The sequence below is a fragment of the Elephas maximus genome, chromosome 6 (assembly GCF_024166365.1).
Source record: "Elephas maximus indicus isolate mEleMax1 chromosome 6, mEleMax1 primary haplotype, whole genome shotgun sequence".
Classification (NCBI taxonomy): Eukaryota; Metazoa; Chordata; class Mammalia; order Proboscidea; family Elephantidae; genus Elephas; species Elephas maximus.
The window spans coordinates 45,086,322-45,109,165 of record NC_064824.1 but is presented as its reverse complement, the minus strand read 5'-3'; the positions used below and the strand labels follow the sequence as shown (position 1 = coordinate 45,109,165).

The 22,844-nt window shown below is 36.1% G+C and overlaps 1 long non-coding RNA gene across 2 annotated transcripts in view; it reads right to left on the bottom strand.

The window, feature by feature from the left end:
* Positions 1-22,844, bottom strand: part of LOC126077681 (uncharacterized) — a 210,025-nt gene that overhangs the window by 18,042 nt on the left and 169,139 nt on the right. For both annotated transcript variants that reach the window (XR_007517829.1, XR_007517828.1), the window contains one exon: positions 11,023-11,116. This is a non-coding gene — a long non-coding RNA (uncharacterized LOC126077681). The remainder of the gene's footprint in view (positions 1-11,022; positions 11,117-22,844) is intronic.

Sequence of the window (22,844 nt, the reverse complement as noted above, 5' to 3'; positions counted from 1 at the left end):
CAGCTGTCAGATGTTGGAAGAAGCAACAGTGAGGCAGTCAGGTCTTGCTAATACTTTGATTTAGATCCAATGATATTGATTTTGGAATTATGGTCTCTAAAACTGTGAGAAAATAAATCTGTTTCATTAAACCATCAAGTTTGTGGTAATCTGTGTTTCTATTTTCCCTTGTATTTGCACCTATTTTTGCTTTATGCCACGTTATTTGGTTAATAGACACTCATAACTATTACATCTTCACGTAGCCGGAAAACTGTACTTTTTAAATTAAAAAAATGACTGTATCGATCTCATTTAATGTTTATGTGGACTGAATTCCTCTGGTCTGATATAAACATTTTGCTTCCTTTAATTTTCAACATTTCTAAAACCCTTTAGTTGTGTCTCTTGCATGTATCAGAGAACAGAATTTTGCTTTGTGGTCTAGCTGGGAATCCACTAGACTGTGAGTTACATCCAGTTATATTTATTTATCTGACAAATAGAATTGGTCTTTGTTCTATTATTATTTCAATCTGCTTTCTTCATTTTTTAAAGAGAATAAATGAGTTCTGTTATCTCATTTTGCTCCATGTGTAGTTTCTCTGTATGTAATACTGTTTCTTATAGTTATGTTTATATTTATAAATTTATAAAATGTTGTATTTACAATTAACTCATGTAATTTCCATAACTTTGTCCTTTATTTCTGTATTCAAAATCAGTTCACCTCTTAAGCAATATGATATTAGCATATTTTGTATTACTTTGCCCTGCTCTTTCTTTCTACCATCATATGTTAATCTTTTTCTAATTAATTAATTTTTGGGTAGTAAAAAAGTATCAATTTATTATTTTATAGTTTCTAAAGAGTTGCTTTTTAAACAAAAAAACTAACGTTATTTAAATTAGTTATCTTAAAAGTTCAAATACGTATTCCAAAGATGTTTTAAATTTCACAAATAACATCAATCTCGTGCTCAAAACCCATCAACAACTCCTTATCACCTAAATTATTTATTATAACCTGTAAGGCCCTCCCATGTCTGACCTTGTTTCTTCTTCAATCTAATTTCAAACCATTCTGTCCTTCACTCTCTCCATACCAGCACACTAGATTTCTTGTTATGGCTCAAACACACAAGTTATTGCTGACCCAAAAGCCTTTTCATTTGCTGTTCCATTTCACTGCTTGGGACACCCTTCCCCCAGACACGGTTCACCACTCCATTCATGCAGAAAATTTCTGCTTTAATATCATTTCCTCAGAGAAGTCTTCCCTTATCATTCTTATCTAAAATAGCACCTCCCTCTGTCACTATCTACCTCCTTACAGCACTTAATTTTTCTTTTTAGAACATGTCATGGTTTCAAATTACATTATGTAATTATTTTACGTGTTGATTGTTTGTTTCCTGCTATATGAGGGTAGGGACTTTTGTCTCCTTTATTACACCAGCTCTTAAAACAATCACAGGGAAATAACTGGTGTACAAAAATATTTTTAAATGTATGAATACATGAACAAATGAGTAATGTTTCTAATGTCTAACTTAAAAAACAAGTTTTAAAACTGCTTCAATTTTTTTTCCCTCCATTAGCAAAAATAAAGAGTACTAAGGCAAACAATTTAGATGAGAATAGCTTCTTTAGAAGTTCTTGCATTTAAAGTTTTCCTTCATGATAATGCTAAATATTTTCAGAACTTATCAATACATTTATAATGTCACTTCTTCTGTGGCGAAACCTGATTAATTTGTTTAAAAGCAAGCAATGTAAGTTTGTTTTACACTTGTTTAAATGGTACATTTTTATAAAAACTAAGATCTTATATCTATAAGCTCTTTGAGAAAGTATTGACACCACAAAAGACTGCAGCCAAATCCTGTGTGGTGTTGGAATCCGGTGTTGTAACTATTTAATGTGAATTGTATTTTATAAAATATCCAGTTAAATGATTAATTAGGAATGAACAAAACCATAGGGGTGATACTCACCATTCCTTACATGTCTAAGAAAAATATCTGACCATTAGGATGAACTAGTTTGCTTATTTTGATAAGATAATGAAAATAAAACAAACCAATACTTTTTACCTTGATTTCAGGCTCTTAGACAAAAGTCAAGTTAACATAAAATAGAAGAAAAATGTAGACCAGATGCCTGGCATATCTATCCCCTCACATTCCAGCTGACTGCTGCGGCTTTATTTAAAATGTACCCTTACTTTTTTGTTTATTTGGAGTACAAAAGCAATATATGTCTATTGCAGAAATTTAAGAAGGCACAAAAAAAGGACAGAAAAAAATAAATTCACCCATCATTTTATACTAAAAGATAAGCTTTGTTATATTTTGGTACATGTGTATGCATGCATCCATTTCTTAAAACAAAAATGAAGAGTGTAAGTATCTCATAGTATTGTATTAAACACACATTTATTTAATTCATCCCTATTTCTGGTCATAATAAAACACCATAAAAAAAATAATTCTTGACAATATACTTGGGAGAAATTTCTAGAAATCTGATTTCCGGGTCAATGATTACACACATATATAAAGGTTTTGTTAGCATTTCCTCCAGAAAGATAATATCCAGATATTGAATGTATAACAGCTGGGTACCTCTCCCATGATCAACTCCAGTGGGAACTACAGAGAGAAAAAGCAAAAATTAAGAAAACTTGAAAATTCCTAGGGACGGTAAGGTGGTGGAGAGGACTGTTTTGATCTGGCAAGTATATTGAGCTAGTGGCTTAGGCCAGGAAACCTGGAACCCTAAGGCTCAGGCAGTACTGCTAGGTTGTGGGAGGGTAAAATAGGAAATGTATTACTGAAGTTATATTCTGCTGGAACAGATTTACATTCATGACCATTCCAAAGACAGATAATGGGAACGTGGAAACTATCAAACAATATCTTTAGTATTCCATACTAGCAAAATTCTGCTGAAGATAATTAAGAAATAAACAAAAAAAACAACTGTACATTGTACAGGCAACTGCCAGAAATCCAAACTGGATTTAGAAAAGGACATGGAGTGAGGGATATCACTGCTGATGTCAGATGGATCTTGGCTGAAAACAGAATAGTAGAAAGATGTTACCTGTGTTTTATCTATTACGCAAAGACACCTGACTGTGTGGATCATAAAACATTATGGATATCATTATGAAGAATGGGAATATCAGAACACCTAATTGCGCTCACCATCACTCATCTGTCAGTTTGTTGCACTGTGGTGGTTTCTGTGTTGTTGTGATGATGGAAACTATGCTACTGGACAGATTTCAGCAGAACTTCCAGACTAAGATAGACTGGGGAGAAGGACCTAGCAATTTACTTCTGAAAAAATTAGCCAGTGAAAACCTATGGACACTAGCAGAACATTATCTGATATAGTGCCAGAAGATAAGCCCTTCAGGTTGGAAGGCACTCAGAATACCACTGGGGAAGAGTTGCCTCCTCAAAGTAAAATCGACCTTAATGAGATAGATGAAGTAAACCCTTCGGGACCTTCATTTGTTGATGCAGCCCCACTTAAAATGAGAAGAAACAACTGCAATCATCATTAGTAATCAGAACGTGGAATGTACGAAGTATGAATCTAGGAAAATTGGAAGTCTTCAAAAATAAAATGGAACACATAAAGATCAATAACTAAGGCAATACTGAGCAGAAATGGACTGCTATTAGTCATTCTGAATCAGATAATCATATGGTTTACTATGCCGGGACTGACAAATTGAAGAGTAATGGTGACATGTTCATCATCAAAGAGAACATTTTAAGAGCTATCATGAAGTACAGCGTTGCCAGTGATAGGATAACATCCATGTATGTAAAGGAAGACCAGTTAATACACCGTTATTCAAGTACACACCAAACACTAATGGCAAAGATGAAGACATTGAGTATTTTTACCAAATTTTGCAGTCTGAAATTGACCAAACATGCAGTTAAGATGCATTGATAATTACTGGTGACTAAAATATGAAAGGTGGAAACACAGAAGAAGGATCAGTAGTTGGAAAATACAGCCTTGGTGATACAAACGAAGCAGGAGATCCCATGACAGAATTGTGCAAGATCAATGACTTACTCATTGGAGATACCTTTTTGAACAACATAAACGGCAATTATACACGTGGATCTTGCTGGATGGAATACACAGGAATTAAACTGACTAGATTGGTGGAAAGAGATGATGGAGAAGCTCAATATCATTAGTCAGAACAAGGCCAGGGACTGACTGCAGAACAGACAATCATTGATCACATGCAACTTCACGTTAAAGATGAAGAAAATTAAAAACAAGTCTATGAGAGCCGAAGTACGACCTTGAATGTATTCCACATGAATTTAGAGACTATGTAAAAATAGATTTCATGCAGTGAATGCTACTGACTGAGGACCAGATGAGTTGTGGAATGACATCAAACATGAAGAAAGCAAAAGATCATTAATAAGACTGAAAAGAAAGAAAAAATCCAAGTGGATATCAGAAGAGAATCTGAAACTTGGTCTTGAATGCTGAGTAGCTATACCAAAAGGAAGAAATGGTGAAGTAAAAGAGCTGAATGGAAGATTTCAAATGGCAGACAGAGAAGACGAAGTATTATAATGAAATATACAAAGACCTGAAGTTCGAAAACCAAAAGGGAAGAATTGCTTGGCATTTTACAAGCTGAAAGAATTGAAGAAAAAATTCAAGCCTAGAGTTACAATAATAAAGGATTCTATGGGCAAAAAACTGAACAACACAGAAGCATCCAAAGAAGATGGGAGGAATACACAGAGTCACTGTATCAAATAGAATTGGTCGACCTTCCACCATTTCAGGAGGTAGCATATGATCAAGAACCAAGAGTACTGAAGGAAGAAGTCTAAGCTGCACTGACAGCACTGGTGAAAAACAAGGCTCCGGGAACTGAAGGAATACCAAGTGAAATGTTTCCACCATTGGATGCAACATCAGAAGTGCTCACTGGTCTATGCCAAGAAATTTGGAAAACAGCTACCTGGCCAATCGACTAAAAGAGATCCATATTTGTGCCCATTCCAAAAAAAGGTGATCCAATGAAATGTGGAAAATATCAAACAATATCATTGATAATACATGCAAGTAAAATTATGCTGAACATAATCAAAAAACGGCTGCAGCAGTACGTTGACAGGGAACTGCCAGAAATTCAAGCCAGATTCAGAAGAGGACATGGAATGAAGTCATTACTGATGTCAGATGGATCTTGGCTGAATGCCAATGAGAATACCAGAAAATGTTTACCTGTGTTTTATTGACTATCCAAACCCATCTGACTTTGTGAATCATAACAAATTTTGGCCAACATTGCGAAGAATGGGAATTCTAGAACACTTAATTGTGCTCATGCTGAACCTGTGCATAGATCAAGAGGTAGTCATTCAAACAGAAGAAGAGGATGCTGTGTGGTTTAAAGTCAGGAAAGGTGTATGTCAGGGTTGTATCCTTCACCATACCTATTTGATGTTTGCTGAGCAAATAATTGGAGAAGCTGGACTATATGAAGAATGCGGCATCAAGATTGAAAGAAGACTTATTAACAACCTGTGATACGCAGATGCACAACCTTGCTTGCTGAAATTGAAGAGGAACTTGAAGCACTTATTGATGAAGATTAAAGAGTATAGCCTTTAGTATGGGTTATACTTTAACACAAAGAAAACAAAAATCCTCACAACTGGACAAATAAGCAACATCATGGTAAATGGAGAAAATATTGAAGTTGTCAAGGATTTCATTTTACTTGAATCCACAATAAATGCCCTTGAAAGCAGCCGTCAAGAAATCAAATGACTTATTGCATTGGGCAAATCTGCTGCAAAAGACCTCTTTAAGTGAAAAGAAAAAAAAAAAGATGTCACCTTGAGGACCAAGGTGCACCTGACCCAATCCATGGTACTTTCAATTGCTGCATATCATTCAAAAACTGGACAATGAATAAGGAAGACTGAAGAAGAACTGAAATATTTAAATTACAGCAATTGTGAAGAATATTGAATATACTATGGACTTCCAGAAGAACGAACAAATATGTCTTGGAAGAAATACAGCCAGAATGCTCTGTAGAAGCAAGGATGGCGAGACTTTGTCTCCCATACCTTGGACATGTTATCAGAAGGGATCAGTCCCTGGAGAAGGATAGCATGCTGGGTAAAGCAAACGGTCAGCAAAAAAGGAGGAAAACCCTCAACAAAATGGATTGACACAGTGGCTGCAACAGTGGGCTCAAAAAGAGCAATGACTGTGAGGACGGCACAGGACCAGGCAGTGTTTGTTGTGCTGTGGTCACTATGAGTCAGAACTGACTTGGTGGCACCCAGCAAAAACAACAATTGGGCTCATGTAGAACCCTGTAAATGGATCAAGAGGTAGTTTTTTGAACATAACGAGTGGGGGACACTGCGTGGTTCCAAATTGGAAATTGGTGTGCGGGAGGACTGTATTCTTTCAACTTACTTACTCAACCTGTATGCTCAACAAATAATCCAAGAAGCTAGACTGCATGAAGAAATTCGGCATCAGGATTGGAGGAAGACACATTAACAACCTGCGATATACAGATGATACAACCTTGGTTGCCAAAAATGAAGATCACTCGAAGCACTTAGAGATGGATTATACCTGAATGTGAAGAAAATGAAAATTCTCACAACTGGGCTGCTAAACAACACCATGATAAGTGGAGAAGAAATAGAATTTATCAATGATTTCATTCTACTAGGATCAACAATTAACCCACTGTCATTAAGTCAACACATAGTGACCCTGAAGGACAGAGTAGAATTGCCCCATAGAGTTTCCAAGGCTGTAATCGTTACGGAAGCAGACTGCCATTTCTTTGTCCTGCACAGCAGCTGAACACCCACAGAAGCAGCCATTAAAAAATCAAAGGATGTATAACCCAGTGCTGTCGAGTTGATTACGACTCATAGCGACCCTATAGGACAGAGTAGAATTGCCCCATAGAGTTTCCAAGGAGCGCCTGCCGGTTTTGAACTGCTGACAGTTTGGTTAGCAGCTGTAGCACTTAACCACACGCCACCAGGATTTCCAAAGGATGTACAGCACTGAGCAAACCTGCTGCAAAAGTCCTCTAGAAGTTTAAAAACCAAAGCTTTCCCTTTGATGACTAAGGTGCATCTGAACCAAGCCATGGTCTTTTCAATTGCTTCACATGCTTGGGAAAGCTGGGTAACGAAAATGGAAGACAGAAGACATTTGTTCAAACTGCGGTATTAGTGAAGAATATTGAATATACTGTGGCCTGACAAAATAATGAACAAATAAATCAGTCTTAGAAGAAATGCAACCAAAATGTTCCTTAGAAGAGAGGATGGTAAGACCTGGACTTGCTTACTCTGAACATGTCATCAGGAAACACCAATTGCTAGAGAATATCATGGTTAGTAAAGCTGAGTGCCGATGAAAACGAGAGAGACCCTCAGTGAATTAACAGCCCCAGCAATGGACTCTAACATACTAACGGTCATGAAGGCAGCGCAGGACCAGGCGATGGTTCATTCTGCTAATCATAATATCTCCATGAGTCAGAGTAGTTTCAAAGGCAACTAACAATTCTCAATTCTCCCATGCCACTGTCTCGAGACAAGAAAACTAATTACTCCCATACCACAGGGACTCAGGTTTTTTTTTTTTTAAATTGTGGTGGGAATATACACGACAACACATACAGCAATTTAACAATTTCTACATGTACAACTCAGTGACACTGATTACATTTTTCAAGCTGTGCAACCTTTCTTGCTATCTTTTTCCAAATTATTCTACCACCAGCAACATAAATTCAATGCACCCTATGAAGAAATTCCCTCTTTTCCCCTCCCGTCGCTCCTAGTAACCACTAATAATTTTGGTTTTTATATAGTTGTACTAGGCAAATCTTCTGCAAAAGACCTAAAGTGTTGAAAAGCAAAGATGTCATTTTAAGGCCTAAGGTGCGCCTAATCCAAGCCATGGTATTTTCAATCTCCTTGTATATATGCGAAAGCTGGACAAGGAATAACGAAGACTGAAGAATTGATGAATTATGATGTTGACAATGAATATTGAATATACCATGGTCTGCCAGAAGAATGAACAAATCTGTCTTGGAAGAAGTACAGCCGGAATGCTCCTTAGAAGCAAGGATGCTGAGACTTTGTCTCACATACTTTGGACATGTTGTGAGCAGGGACCATCCCTAGAGAAAGACAACATGCTTCGGTAAAATAGAGTTTAGCGAAAGAGAAGAAGACCTTCAATGAGATGGACTGACACAGTGGCTGCAACAATGGGCTCAAGCATAACAATGATTGTGAGGATGGTGCAGGACTGGGTAGTGTTTTGTTCTGTTGTACACACGGCCACTATGAGTTGGCCTCCCAGGTGAGTCTCATCTGGTCTGGCCAGCCCTCACTCACCAGCACAAATCCTCAGGGGTTGCCTGGAAGTACCAGACCAAGGCACCCCAATTACTACAAGGGTTATTTCAACAGAGTCAAGAACAAAGGTCACCTTATTTAAGGTAAAATTAGGTCCTTTATTGCACACTAACAGAAAACGGATATCCAAAGCATACAACAAACTCCTACAAAACATTAATAAAAATACAAGAACCCAAATGGAAAATGAATAAAGAATATGAACAAGCATTTCAGAACAGGAAAGGCAAAAGGCTAACAAGTATATGAAGAAATAATCAAACTAATTAGTGATAAGAGAAATGTAAATTAAAACAGTGAGCTATAAGATTACACCCATTAGTCTATAAACATTAGAAAACTGGATAACATCACGGGGTAGTAGGGATGAGGGGATTACGGCTGGTAGGAGTGTTGATCAATGTATCTACTTTGGGGAGCATCCGGCAATACCTGGTCAAGTTAAGGATAAACATATATTCTATAATCCAGTAACTCTGCTCCTGGGTATATATATCCTGAGGAAATCCTCACAATGTTCCAGGAGATGATAAGTACGAGGATGTTCATCATGGCATTGTTTGTGGTGACAGGGAACTGGAAAGAATCTGGGTGGCAATCACCGGGTAAAATGGCAGCTTCAGACCATAGAATATTATGCAGCAGTTAGAAGCTATGTCAACGTGGTAACGTAAATAAATGTTAAAAACAAAACACTGAGTAAAATAAAGTAGTAAAAAACAGAATGATACATATAGCATAATACCATTTATGTAAATTAAAATTTTATGTGCATAAATGGGGGGGCAGGGTGGAAATATAGGCAAAACATGCATGGCCATGAGACCATAACTGTTGAAGCTGAGAGACAGGCACATGAAGGTTCATACTATTAGTCTTCCTTTCCTTTTTTATTCATTAAAAAATTTCCATATAAATTAAAAAATACATGAACACAAAACAATAATCACATTATGAAAACACATACGAAATAAGAGAACAGTGCAGTGGTTATCATTTTAGAATTCATGTTAGAATGGCTTCCTAAGGGCAAGGGACAGGAGAATGCGAGTAGAAAATGGGAATAAAAGAAAATATATAAACAAAATAAGAAGTGCTTTATAGGGTTGCTATGAGTCAGAATCGACTCGATGGCAAGGGCTTGGTTTGGTTTCTTGTGCATGGACTGATGATCATAGTGCACCATGAATTGAGGGGTGCTATTAATGCTACTCTCTTTCTGCACAAAAGTGCCATAAAAACAAAATCAAACCAAAAAAAAAAAAAAAAAAAAAAACTTTTTTTTTTTTAAATCAGAAGGACCTGATTTAGACTGTGGGGATGAAAGCTCTATAAAATAATTATCTAATCATGATAATTCAGGAAAACAATTGAATAGCTATTCCAAGTAACCAGTTCACCATATATAACTATAAAAATGAATTAGAAATAAGTAATATCACTTATCTTTTCAAGAGAAGTCATTTCTGACAATAATATTCATCAGAGAAAACTAGCAAAATTACTAAGCTGCTAACCACAAATTAAAGAGAAAAAATAGGCTCCAAGCACTTGTACTCTAAAGGAATAAAGAAAAAACCGAACAAAGGGGAAAAAAAATTCTGCACCAGAGGCTATAAACCGTTTCATTTGGCTCATATAGTGGAAAAAGTAGATTTTTTTCACAGGCAAAATTTTATATAACACACTGAAAAATACCGATTTTTCATTTTTAAAATCTGTATTTCCGGTTTTGTCCGAAAAAATCCTAAGATTTGATTTTACTGGCTCTTCATTCCCACTTAACAAGGATCCTAGAGCTGAAAAGGAGTGCCTCATTTACAAACGATATACTCTCATTTTCTATAACCCACCCCACCTGACAAACCTTATCTAAAACATCCTTTGCCATTGAAGGATTTTGTTTGTACCCTCTGCACTTCACTCAACATTTTACCAAAAGGTAGTCAGAAACTTCCTTAGTCATGTAAGCATGTAAACAGTCATGGGAGCAGCTGGAAATAGAAAATGCTAAGTGAAAGAAGATATGCTTTAAGTGAAAAAAGATATGCTAGGTTAAGAGAAATCTTTGGGTAGTCATGAAATATTGAAGAGGCTTGGTATTCAGAGGGAACAGTATGAATATACGAAATATGACAAGTTTTAGAAATGAGTAAGGAATAAGCTTTAACATGGTTAAAGGAACTGATTACGAATGCGTTTACAAAAAAAAAGAACAGTGCACTGGATAGTAGTTTTTGATGAACTATTTTTTTGAAGTTAAACTTTGCTGACAGAGTTGTGCTCACAGGTTTGATGGAAATGACTTAGTTTCTTCGTTCTTCTTAGCTGGTTTGGAATCATCTATACTTTTTTTTTAAATCAACTGCCAGTTATAAATGAAATCTGATACTTCTTGTCAAGATGGTATTAGTACATAAGAATTCATGCCTGAATATGAATAAATGTGCTTAGGTAGGGCCAGTGGAAAAAATAAGCAAATTTAGCAATCCAATTACAATCTGGCAACCCTTACTAGTTAAATGAATTTACGTATGAGGCTATAGCTATTGCTTACCTTAAGTGTTAAACTTTTAAAGATCTTGTTTGTAAACCACACAACCTTCAATATCTACTTCCCACACAAAGAAACTGACATCCTCAGTGAGCATCTAAAAGAAAAACAAGAAATCATCATGAATTTGAGGTTACAGGTATTATTTCATTTATTTTAAATATAAAAGCAGATCTTGAAATTCTTTACGGCTTACTTTAATAAGTTTCAGGAAATGCAGGTGGGTATTATAACGCATATTTTTGTAAATAAACAACAATAATATTACAATTTCCCCTTTAGAAGAATCAGAAAATTCTGTGGAATATTTATTTTGATCCATGCCATAAAGCTGAATACTTTTTATAGTGTGAATTTTATTTGCTTACATAGTTTCTGCACAATTTTAATAAATATAATTTTAAATGCCTTGATTCTGATGCCCCATTTAAATATAACCCCAATCTAGAAAATACTTTTCTTGTTCAAAATGAATAATTACAAAAATAATAGTACTCTTGGTTATATCTGAGTTGCCTATAGGAGCCAAATTAATACAGCTCATGTTTTGTCCTCTATGAAGAAGTAAAAATTTTATTTCCCTTATTAGTACATTACACCAACCTAGTAAAGCCTGAATGCTCCTTTGAAGCGAGGATGGTGAGACTTTGTCTCACATACTTTGGACATGTTATCAGGAGGGATCAGTCAGTCCCTGGAAAAGGATATCATGGCTTGGTAAAACAGACGGTCAGCAAAAAAGAGGAAGACCCTAAAGAGATGGGTTGACACGGTGGCTGCAATAACGGGCTCAAGCACAGCAACAATTGTGAGGATCGAGAAGGACAGAGCAGTGTTTCCTTCTGTTGTGCACAGGGTCGCTATGAGTTGGAACCAACTCTACAGCACGTAACAACAACAGTAAAGCTTAGGAGAGAAGGTCTTTTAAGAGAAATTGCCTCTAATAAAGAAATGGGGGTTACCCAGAGAAAATGTTCTCTGCTAAATGAACTTGGTTCTTATTTCCTTTGATCATTTCTTTCATCAGCCTGAGATAATGCCATTAGGGAAACAGGATGTGGATGCCATAGTACCCTTATCTTTAGCATGTAGTTTTGAGTACCATGGATTCTTAAGTCAAACATCAATGATTTTTGGAGTTGCAACATCACCGTTCCTTTTGGTCATTAGTGTAGATCTGTTTCTGAATAGCAGCTTACATTCAAAATACTTAAAAAAACCCCAAAAACTCAAACCTATTGCTGTCAAGTCGATTTTGACTCATAGCGACCCTATAGAACAGAGTGGAACTGCCCCACAGGGTTTCCAAGAAGCGCCTGGTGGATTCGAACTGCTGACCTTTTGGTTAGCAGCTGTAGCTCTTAACCACTATGCCACCAGGGTTTCCTCAAAATACTTAGGATACCTTTAAAATACAGTGAGACAGTTCTTTTCAATTGGTATGGGGTGAGGCCGGGATCTAGGTTATTTCTTAAAACCATTAAGAAGGAGGTAGTGTGATAGATCGGTTTTGTGTGGCCTTTCTAGTTGTGCAACTCCCACCCAGGTGATTGGGTGCCGTGCACATACGGTAATTGTAGCCCACCAAAGGGACTGGTCAGTTTTGCCATCCTGCTGGGTTTGAAATAAACCACCTCGGAGGTGGGAAAGAGAAGATAACACCACCACGATGGAAGGAAAGACCTGCAGGAGACACCCACAGGAGACAGTGCAGTGAGGTTCCCAGTCCACGGAGTGAGAAAGCTTGAGTGCCTTTGGGCAGACACTGAGGGCCAGGGAGAGGCATGCCTGCAAGCACAGGTGGGAAGAGGCTGTCCTGATGGAAGAACTGTATCCTTGAGTGTTCCTGAGCCTGAATTGCAATGTTACTTCCCTAATAAACCCCATCATTGTGAGTATGGTCTTAGGGTTCTGTGTGACCATGGCAATGAATTATCGAACCTAGTAGAGAGTACTATGGGAGGGACAGTTGGTGTCAGAATTGGTAAGATAGCGGAGAGAGGGGGCTTGTTTGGCCTCCGCCTCGGGGGGTCAGCCTTGTGCTATTGATCTTGGCTCTCCTTCCCCTTTAGGCAATGTCTGGAAGAGGTCAGACATTGCCTCCAAGCCATTTTTATAAAGGATATCTATTTTTCTGGTTAAGGAACAGTCTTGTTGCAACTATTAGGCACAGTTTCAATAAACTAGTAAGATACTAACTTAAAAAAAATAGGGTGTAGAGATGTCTATGAAAACTACTGAGACACATATTAATTTGACTATTAAATATTTAAAATGAATTCAAAGCGCCCATGACACATACAAACACACATAAACGTACTTTAACAACCATGTAATATCTTAGATTACATGGATCCAAGCATGTTGCAAATTATAGTTGCAGTGAATCTCAAACCACAATACACTTACGGAGCAAAGGTACTACTTTAAAATGTAGATTCCCAGGTGCCACACCCAGTTCCTGATTCAAAAGAACTACGTGAGACCATGGATTCTCCATTTTCACAGGCATCCCAGGTAATTCTAATGCAGAAGGTCCATGGACGCTGTAAAGCAGTGCTCTAAGGATTTATGAACACTGATTATTTCTAGACCTTCATCATTAGCATTTGTAACACTATTCATTCAAAAACTTCCTCAGTTTCATTCCAAGACTATAATTCTAATCTTAATAAGTAATCCCAAAACCCACTGGTTTAGGAAAGAGCTTTAAACATATAGTAAACAGAACTTCAGTAATACGTCAATGTTGTTGTTATGTTGTTTGGTGCCATCGAGTCACTTTCGACTCATAGCGACCCTATTTACCACAGAACAAAACACTGCCCAGTCCTGCGCCATCCTTACAATCGTTATGCTTGAGCCCATTGTTGCAGGCACTGTGTCAATCCAACTCCCTGAGGGTCTTTCTCTTTTCTGCTGACCCTGTACTTTACCAAGCATGATGTCCTTTTCCAGGGACTGATCCCTCCTGACAACATGTTCAAAGTATGTAAGACGCAGTCTCGCCATTCTTGCTTCTAAGGAGCATTCTGGTTGTACTTCTTCCAAGACAGATTTGTTCGTTCTTCTGGCAGTCCATGGTATATTCTATATTCTTCGCCAACACCACAATTCAAAGGCATCAATTCTTCTTTGGTCTTCCTCATTCATTGTCCACCTTTCACATGCATATGAGGCAACTGAAAACATCATGGCTTGTGTCAGGCGCACCTTAGTCTTCAGGGTGACATCTTTGCTTTTTAACACTTTAAAGAGGTCCTTTGCAGCAGATTTGCCCAATGCAATGCATTGTTTGATTTCCTGACTGCTGCTTCCATGGGTGTTGATTGTGAATCCAAGTAAAATGAAATCCTTGACAACGTCAATTTTTTCTCCATTTATCATGATGTTGCTTATTGGTCCAGTTGAGAGGATTTTTGTTTTCTTTATGTTGAGGTGCAATCCATACTGAAGACTGTGGTCTTTGATCTTCATCAGTATGTGCTTTAGGTCCTCTTCACTTTCAGCAAGCAAGGTTGTGTCATCTGCATAAAGCAGGCTGTGAATGAGTCTTCCTCCAATCCTTATGCCATGTTCTTCTTCATATAGTCCAGCTTCTCGGACTATTTGCTCAGCATGCAAACTGAATAGGTATGGTGAAAGGATACGACTCTGACACACACCTTTCCTGCCTTTAAACCACTCAGTATCCCCTTGTTCTGTCTGAACAACTGCCTCTTGGTCTATGTACAGGTTCTTCATGAGCACAATTAAGTGTTCTTAACACGTCGATGCAAATAACCTAAAATAATGTTTATGGATGATATATTTTATAAACTTTGCTATCCCCCTGACTAAGTAGACTGTATAGGTATACACAGTAATAAAAAAAAAAAATTCTCATGGCAAAAAAGAGGAAACTAGCTTATATTTTATAATAAAAATTTTAACCTAAACCTCATATATAACCAGAAACATGACCTCAATGTCTCAGAATTTAAATTCTTTGTCCTTTACTTGGGGGTGGAAGGAGTTCTTCTAGCATCATTTGCTCTGTTTAAACACAAAGCCAAAAATTTTAAAAAAGAAAGTCTTGAATCATTTTCCTCAAGAACAGACACTAACATAACTTACTGAAAATAACATGAAATAGGCTGTTAACATTTTCATTTTGAAAAATCTTATAAATAGGTCCAGAAATACTTTGCAATAAAAATTATATATTCATATACTCCCTCTGAAAAAAAACAGTTTAATAAATAGAGGTAAGTATATGAGTCCCTGCTATACATAACAAGGATGGTGACCTCAGTAACTATTAAACCTTAAAAGAAAACTATGGTTTAGCTCTTATCTTCCTTGCCTAGTTTGGAACTAGTAGTATTAATGAAGTATTCGCTTTACATGCATAAGTTGCTAAAGATCTAAGGTTTTTCTATAAGTTAAAAATCATTTTAGAGTTTATGACTAGAGTTGATCTTTTTCTAGGTCTAGTGCTGCTTAATAGCTAGTAAACAGTCAGGGACTTCACAAATGCTTCACCAACAGGGAGCTGTTCCATCTCTCAAATTTGTAGGCTCGGCTGCATATTTGCCTCTGTAGCTCAGCAGTACAACTATGAAATGAAGTCTTAATGTCTTTTGGCAAGACCCTTGGATCTTCCACTATCTGACTCCAGCTGCCTTTTGCTGTTTATCTCTCTTCTGTTGGTCAATCAAAACTTGGCTCAAATATTGCTTTCTCCTGAAGGCAATCCTGATCAACCTAATATCAAAAGCTCTCTTTTTCTTCTGATTTCCTACACCACTATTGCAAATTATTTAGCTAACTGATCAGGTCCTCACTTAGGGTCCCTTATTTCTATCTTTTGTTATATTTAAGACTTGGTTTGCCCGTCTCCTTCCTTCAACTAGATTATGACCTCCCAGCAAGCCCCAGCCTTAAAGTATTTAGTAAATATATGATGACTTTGTGTGTGGCTATTTCTAGTAATTGAGTACAGTATATTACAGTGATTGGGCAAGACAGCCTGGTTTTTCTATTAAGCATACTTCAAGCCACAAAACATTTAAAAATTGTTATCACCCTATGCTGCATGAGCTCTCCCATCTGTTCTGAGGACCATCACACCTAACCCTCTCATAATTCAGGCAATTTTACTTAGCTGAGAGTATGGTGTAATTATTACAGTCACGATTAATTGTAACAGTCAAATGAACAAGAATTAACTTTTTTCAATGACTTAAATATACTTAACAGAGAAGTATGTGGAATACAGTTTAGTGCTTCTTTGATGATAAGATCCTTATGAAAACTATATATTTTAAGAACCAATAACTGCAAATCACATACCTAATTGTCTACATCACAAAAGAATTCATCTATATTCCATTTTAATGATTAAAAATACAAGCTTCTAGATTACACATTGTTACCAACAACTGTCATACAGTTGCTAAAACTTCTTCCTTGCTTTTAAATATAGTAATAACAGTTAACATTTATTGAGCTCTAAATTCTAAGCAGTATTAATTAATCTAACACTCACAACAATCCTTTATCCTATTATCCTTAATCCTATTATCATTTACATTTTACAGAAAAGGAAACTGAGGAACAAAGAGATTAAGTAACCTGTTATTTGCCAAAGGTTCTAAGCTAATAACTGGCAGAGCTGGGCTTCAAACTCAAGCAGCCTACAATTAACTACAGTATTTACTGAAGACCCCACCCAGTAAACGAAAATCTCCAACAGCTCTTGAAGCCTTACCTATTATATCTTCGTATCAATTTCTGTATAACACCCTTTTGCAAGGTTTGTCAGGTTTCCCAATAGAATGGAGAATATTATTATGCCCCACTTCCAAGTTTTCTTCTTCCTCACAATAAGATGACTTCTAAGTTCCCATTTAGCTCTACATAAATCCTATTTTTTTTTAATAGTTTTACATAACAAAGCTTCTATGAAACTAGGAGTTATCTTAAAAACCTCAGTCTTGCTTTTAAATGCAATGTTATATATATGCGTAATCACATTAAGATCCATTAAGAATGACTGAATACTGGGGTAGAAAATTTGTGGTTTTAACACATTTTCAATTCTCTTACTAAGAACTTGACGATGTTGGGTGCCGTTGATTCCAACTCATAGTGACCCCATGTGACAGAGTAGAACTGCCCCCAAAAGATTTCTAGGCTATAATTTTTATGGAAGCAGATTGCCAGGTCTTTTTCCTGCAAAGTTGCTGAGTGATCTCAACTACCAACTTTTCAGTTAGCAGCCAAGTGCTTAACCACTGAACCACGAGGGCTCCTTTATGAAGAACTAGGCCTTCTCAAAATAGTATGCCACTCCCAATTTTATGGGAATTTGTACAGGAAGAAAACATTCTTTCTACTTCTCTGAGCTATGGGGTATTATCCAAAGCTAAGGTTTAATTGATTATTTTTGTAGCATTAGCAGTATTCGATTTTCATAGCCCTCAAGATTCCATTCTTTCTGATCTGATAAATGATTAAAAAAAAAAATTCTAAATCACAAATTTTATACATGGTTGAATGGAACACATCATAGCAAGCAATTATAAAATAAAATAAAACCTTGCGGAGTCTTTTATTTCAATAGAAAACATTCAAAGAATTAAAAATATTTTTAGCCTGTTTGCTTTTCAAAGAATCCAAATTTCTTCAGTGTAACAAGAACTCTAATCATGCAATCCGTGGAAGATTTATTTTCTCAATTGTTTTTATTACAAAAAATAATTTTAGCTGAGCATATTCAAGCCATTGCTTAGTACCAGTAAAGACCATTATTAGGTTTATTCCAGATTATTCTATTAGTGGAGTTTGCATTATTTTACTGATGGTTTTAAGGCAGCTATTCTGTTTTTTTGTGCCAAAGAGCAGAAGAGTTCCTCGTTAGGCTCAAAAACAAAGGGCAAAAGGTAATTCTAAATCTTGTCCACCAAATTAAGGCTTGGCTTTAGCCTTCCTGCAACTTGTCATGATGATGTGGGTTCTGTAAGAATCTGTATATGAAGGCCAAAGAAACCAAACTTCTCTGTATGAAAGTTAATAACAACCAGGCTGTTCAAAGTATTATTATATTTTTATATTACATTATTATATTTTCATAAAGAAAAAGAAGCAATCCTTTTTTTTCTCACCAGTATTCTCTAAAAACATCCATCTAATCTGGACAGGGTATTTTCAATTTGGTCCTGATAGCCCACCTTTTTATAGTCTATAATTTGGGGAATACTAGTGAGTGATTTTTTTGTATACTAATATGTAAGCATTTAAGAGCCAGCTTTTTGAGGAGAAAGAACTGAGTACCACATTTTGCTAAATATAGTATCGAGAACATGCATATTAACGTCCTGGCAATAATAAATTTCTTCCACGCTCACTACAATCTTTCAGGAACTTCCATGGCAGTGTCATAGAAATACTTACAAAGCTATTTTACTTTTGGAAATAATATGTATATTAGTGACTTTGATGGATTTGGATCCATCTAGATGTTGACACCTTTATGAGTTTATGACTAGGACTATGGTGATGTCATCTTCTCCATATCTTCTCAGGTTCTGCCTCTTGCCTCTAAGCCCTGCCTCAGTAGTCTCTTAACACTTCTAGCAACATAATTGCTCCCCACTGGGTACCACTAGGGTGAAGTTTGAAATAACAAGTTTACCTCCCCATAGCACCCTTTATCTTTTTCTCAGTTTCTTTAAAAAGAAGAATCAGGAGCGATCAGTCCCTGGAGAAGCACATCATGTCTGGTAAAGCAGAGGGTAAGCAAAAAAGAGGAAGACCCTCAACGAGATGGAATGACACAGTGGCTGCAACGATGGGCTCAAGCATAACAATGATTGTGAGGATGGTGCAGGACTGGGCAGTGTTTCGTTCTGTTGTACATATGGTTGCTATGAGTCTGAACCGACTGAGCAGCACCTAACAACAATAACAACAACTATTGTTATCACCTCCATTTTCTTCTCTCAAATGTAATTCTTCCTTTTTCTCGTTATCACCACCAGTGGGAGTTGGCTGCATTTTCAAGAATGCTATAAATGAAATATTTTTCAACACTAGGAAGTTCTACAAAGGAGGAAAAAGAAAGGAAGAAAAAGAAAAGCACAATGACAACTACTGTTGATTTCACTATTTAGCATTATACCAAAAGTGTAAATGGAACGACTAGACAAGAAGCAGGGATATCAAAGAAGGAATTTAAGCATCAGAGGGGTCATTACATGGTAACCTTGAAGGTCTCTTCCAACTTCATGATGCTATGAATCTAGGATTAATGATCACAAGAAATTTTTATGAGCAAACAAGAGAAGAATGCCTTAACAAAAGCATTCACAAATCAAACACCAAAGTTGTATTATCCCCTTTTGGAGGTAGACAAGAGAAATTAAGTATTTTAAGAATTAATTATCTTAATTCTACCCAATATGGCAAAATCTAGGCATTACTTGTATCAGTTAGCAATCTATTACCTAACATATTTAACTTATCTCAAGGTTAAGACAAACATTACAAATCGGTGGTGGGCTAACGTGAAGAACAAAACAGGAACTCTGGGAGTGAAGCTGAAACTCATGCCAAAAAACACAAAATTGCAGAAGAATTGGGATTTAGCCCAACAAAAAAATGAAGTTCCTCCTGATAATAAAAGAGAAAGAGAAAGACAGACAGTTGTTTTTGCAAACAAATATTAGGAGGCATTAAAGAAGGCTCAATTTTCAATTGTCTCATGTGCACAAGGAAGCTGGACAGCGAATAAGGAAGATCAAAGAAGGATTGATGCCTTTAAATTACGGTGTTGGTGAAGAATACTGAATATACCATGGATTGCCAGAAGAACAAATAAATCTCTCTTGGAAGAAGTACAGTCAGAATGCTCCTTAGAAGCAAGGATGGTGAGACTTCATCTCATATATTTTGGACATGTTATCAGGCGGAATCAGTCCCTGGAGAAGAACATCATGCTTGGTCAGGTAGAGGGTCACTGAAAAAGAGGAAGACCCTCAACAAGATGGAGTGACACAGTGGCTGCAAAGATGGACTCAATCATAGCAACCAACAATTGTGAGGAAGGCGCCGGACCAGGCTGTATTTCGTTCCGTTGTACATAAGGTCGCTATGAGTCGGAACTGACTTGACACCACCTAACGACAACAAACAAGGTTTACATACTTTCCGATATTTTAATGGTGCTATAATAACACTTTTTTTTTTTTATAATAACACTTTTGGGCATCTGACACATAAGACACTACCATCCCAAAGAAAAAACACAATAAAGATAGATTTCATTCTGCTACCATAAATTTACTTTAGTGCCTATACAGAAACCCAGATCCAGAATATGCACCATAATACTTTATTTACATGATGGTAACAAAGATAATAATAAGTCTAAAAGCGATTTCACTGTACTGAACTGAACAAATTACTAGGGTGCAGCAAGAGCTTAAGTAGAAAATACTGAATCAGAAATTGGGACGTTCAGAAAAAGTCTTAGAGGATCTTTTCTACATAAAAACAAAAGCAAATCATGCAAGTTAAAAAATTAATAAGATACGGTAGACTCATTAATTAGTACTTGTTAATTAAGACTAATTTGAGGAAAAACTAATTAGAGGGAAGATATACCTGAATTAATTTATAGAAATTTTTTTTTGAAAATACAATTTTAAAGTATGTGCATACAGACTAAAAATAGCTCTTATACAGATCTTTAAAGGAGCAGCTTCAAAATGCAGCTATGGCTTATTAAAATTAACATATAAACTGCTTAACTGCAAACATCAAACATTACCATAAGATTTTTTTAATGTTCTATAATATGTAAATATTCTCCTTCCAGTATTTGACCTTGATAATGTAAGTATAATCTTTTATATAATGCATACTGCAGCCAAAGAGGCTTTTCAAATTATCCATCCTATGACCCCCCCCACAAAAAAAAATTCCAAAATGAAGAGTCTTCCTTAATGGAATTAAATCCTCAAAGGATCATCCTAAAGAGAAGAGAGTTTAGCTAGCAAACCTGACAAAAAAGCAACAAGTAGCTCCATTTTGGGAAAATAATAAAAAGCTATAAAAGAAAGGAAGACAGGAAAACAACAAAAATGACAATTCCCTACATAACCAAAACAAATTCTATTGTAATTCCCAATAAGTTCAAAAAGATAGGTGGAGGGTGTGCCACCCATGGAAGAAATGTTAGAACTCTGAGCAAGGAGGTGAAGTCCCCACGTGTCAACACCTAAAAGAATAAAATGACAAGCAAAGAAAATGCAAATGCACAGAGGAATAGGAGTACTATCCTCAGAGAGATCTACAAAGGAGGTTAATGCGCTGAGAGCATCAAAACACCCAGCACGTCGGGGAAACACTAGGACCCGCCTTTCTGCAGATTTTGGGTGCAGGCACTCATAACAGCAAAAGAAACCATATTACACGAGGAATTTTGTGAGCCAGCAGTAATGCCTGATTTTATGCTGTCCGGAAATAACTATCTTTTACTGAAACAATATTTCAAATCCTAGCAAATACAGCTTAATATTATGGCAACTTGCCAAATGATGAGCTTTGATAGAGAAAATAACACAATGACACAGGATAAAATCCTTATAAACAAAAAAGATGTCTGGATTACACAAGCTATCTCCAGGAGTAAACAAAGATGAAGTCATTATTGATTTAGTGATAGATAACTGCATAATCAAAAAATGAAATCTGAATATGAGCAAGTGCAACCATAAAGAGCTTCTGAGTCATTCTTGTTTATTAGCGATTTTTCAGGTTTTATATGATTGTCCTGTCAGGTTTTTTTTTTTAGCTGTACAAAAAATAAATGGAATATCATTTAAAATTTTTCCAAGGTGACAAATCAAAAGCTATACATAGGAAATGTGAAATATTTCCCAAAACTCGCTTGATCCTTTCTGTTTATAATGAACTGAAGTGACAATGCAGAAAAATAACTACTCAAATGTTTGAACCTAAACATTACCGGCAATTTTGCTCTATATGAGTGACTTAAGTCATAGTACTACCTCTCACATATAGCTCAAATGCTATTCAAAATTAATCACATATTAACTGTTCTCTATGTGGCTGGCACTTGTTAACACCATAATTTTCAGATGATTCCTTAGGACTGAAAATATAGCTGTAGATACCGTTGCAGACATAGATGAAGATATTCTAATAAAATGTACTCTATACAGATATACATAATACGGAATTTTTAACTGGGTACAGAGAACTGCAAATGGATATGTGAAAGTAAAACTGGTATGATGGGTTCATTTTCAGTTAGATTAAATATAAAAAATATCTAGTGATAGACTGGCTGCAACAGAGAACACTGAACCATTAGCAACTGAAACAAAATAAAATGAAGTACTCATTTCATACATATACAAAATAATAAAAACAAATTACCTCAAAGCAGTCAATATGTTGGCAACAGATGTCTTTATATTAGATTGAACCAGGTGAAACTGCCCTTTCTATTGTTGAAAAAATGTCAAATACTGGTAATTTCATATGATCCAAAACAAAAGCAGTACAGTTAAAATATTAAACGCTATGAAATACGGCAACATCAACAAAGAAATAAATATCCATTGACTAAAATCTATAATTCAAATGATTTTCTACCACACCAAAAAGGGGAAAGTGGAATAAATATTATCAATGATTCTACTCTCCTAGATTATGAAATTAAGAGATTGTGCTTTTAGCAAATTTGAACATACATTATGTAAACTGTTATATAAAATCATTGTTGCTTTATACTTCCTGGGTGTGCACAGAGA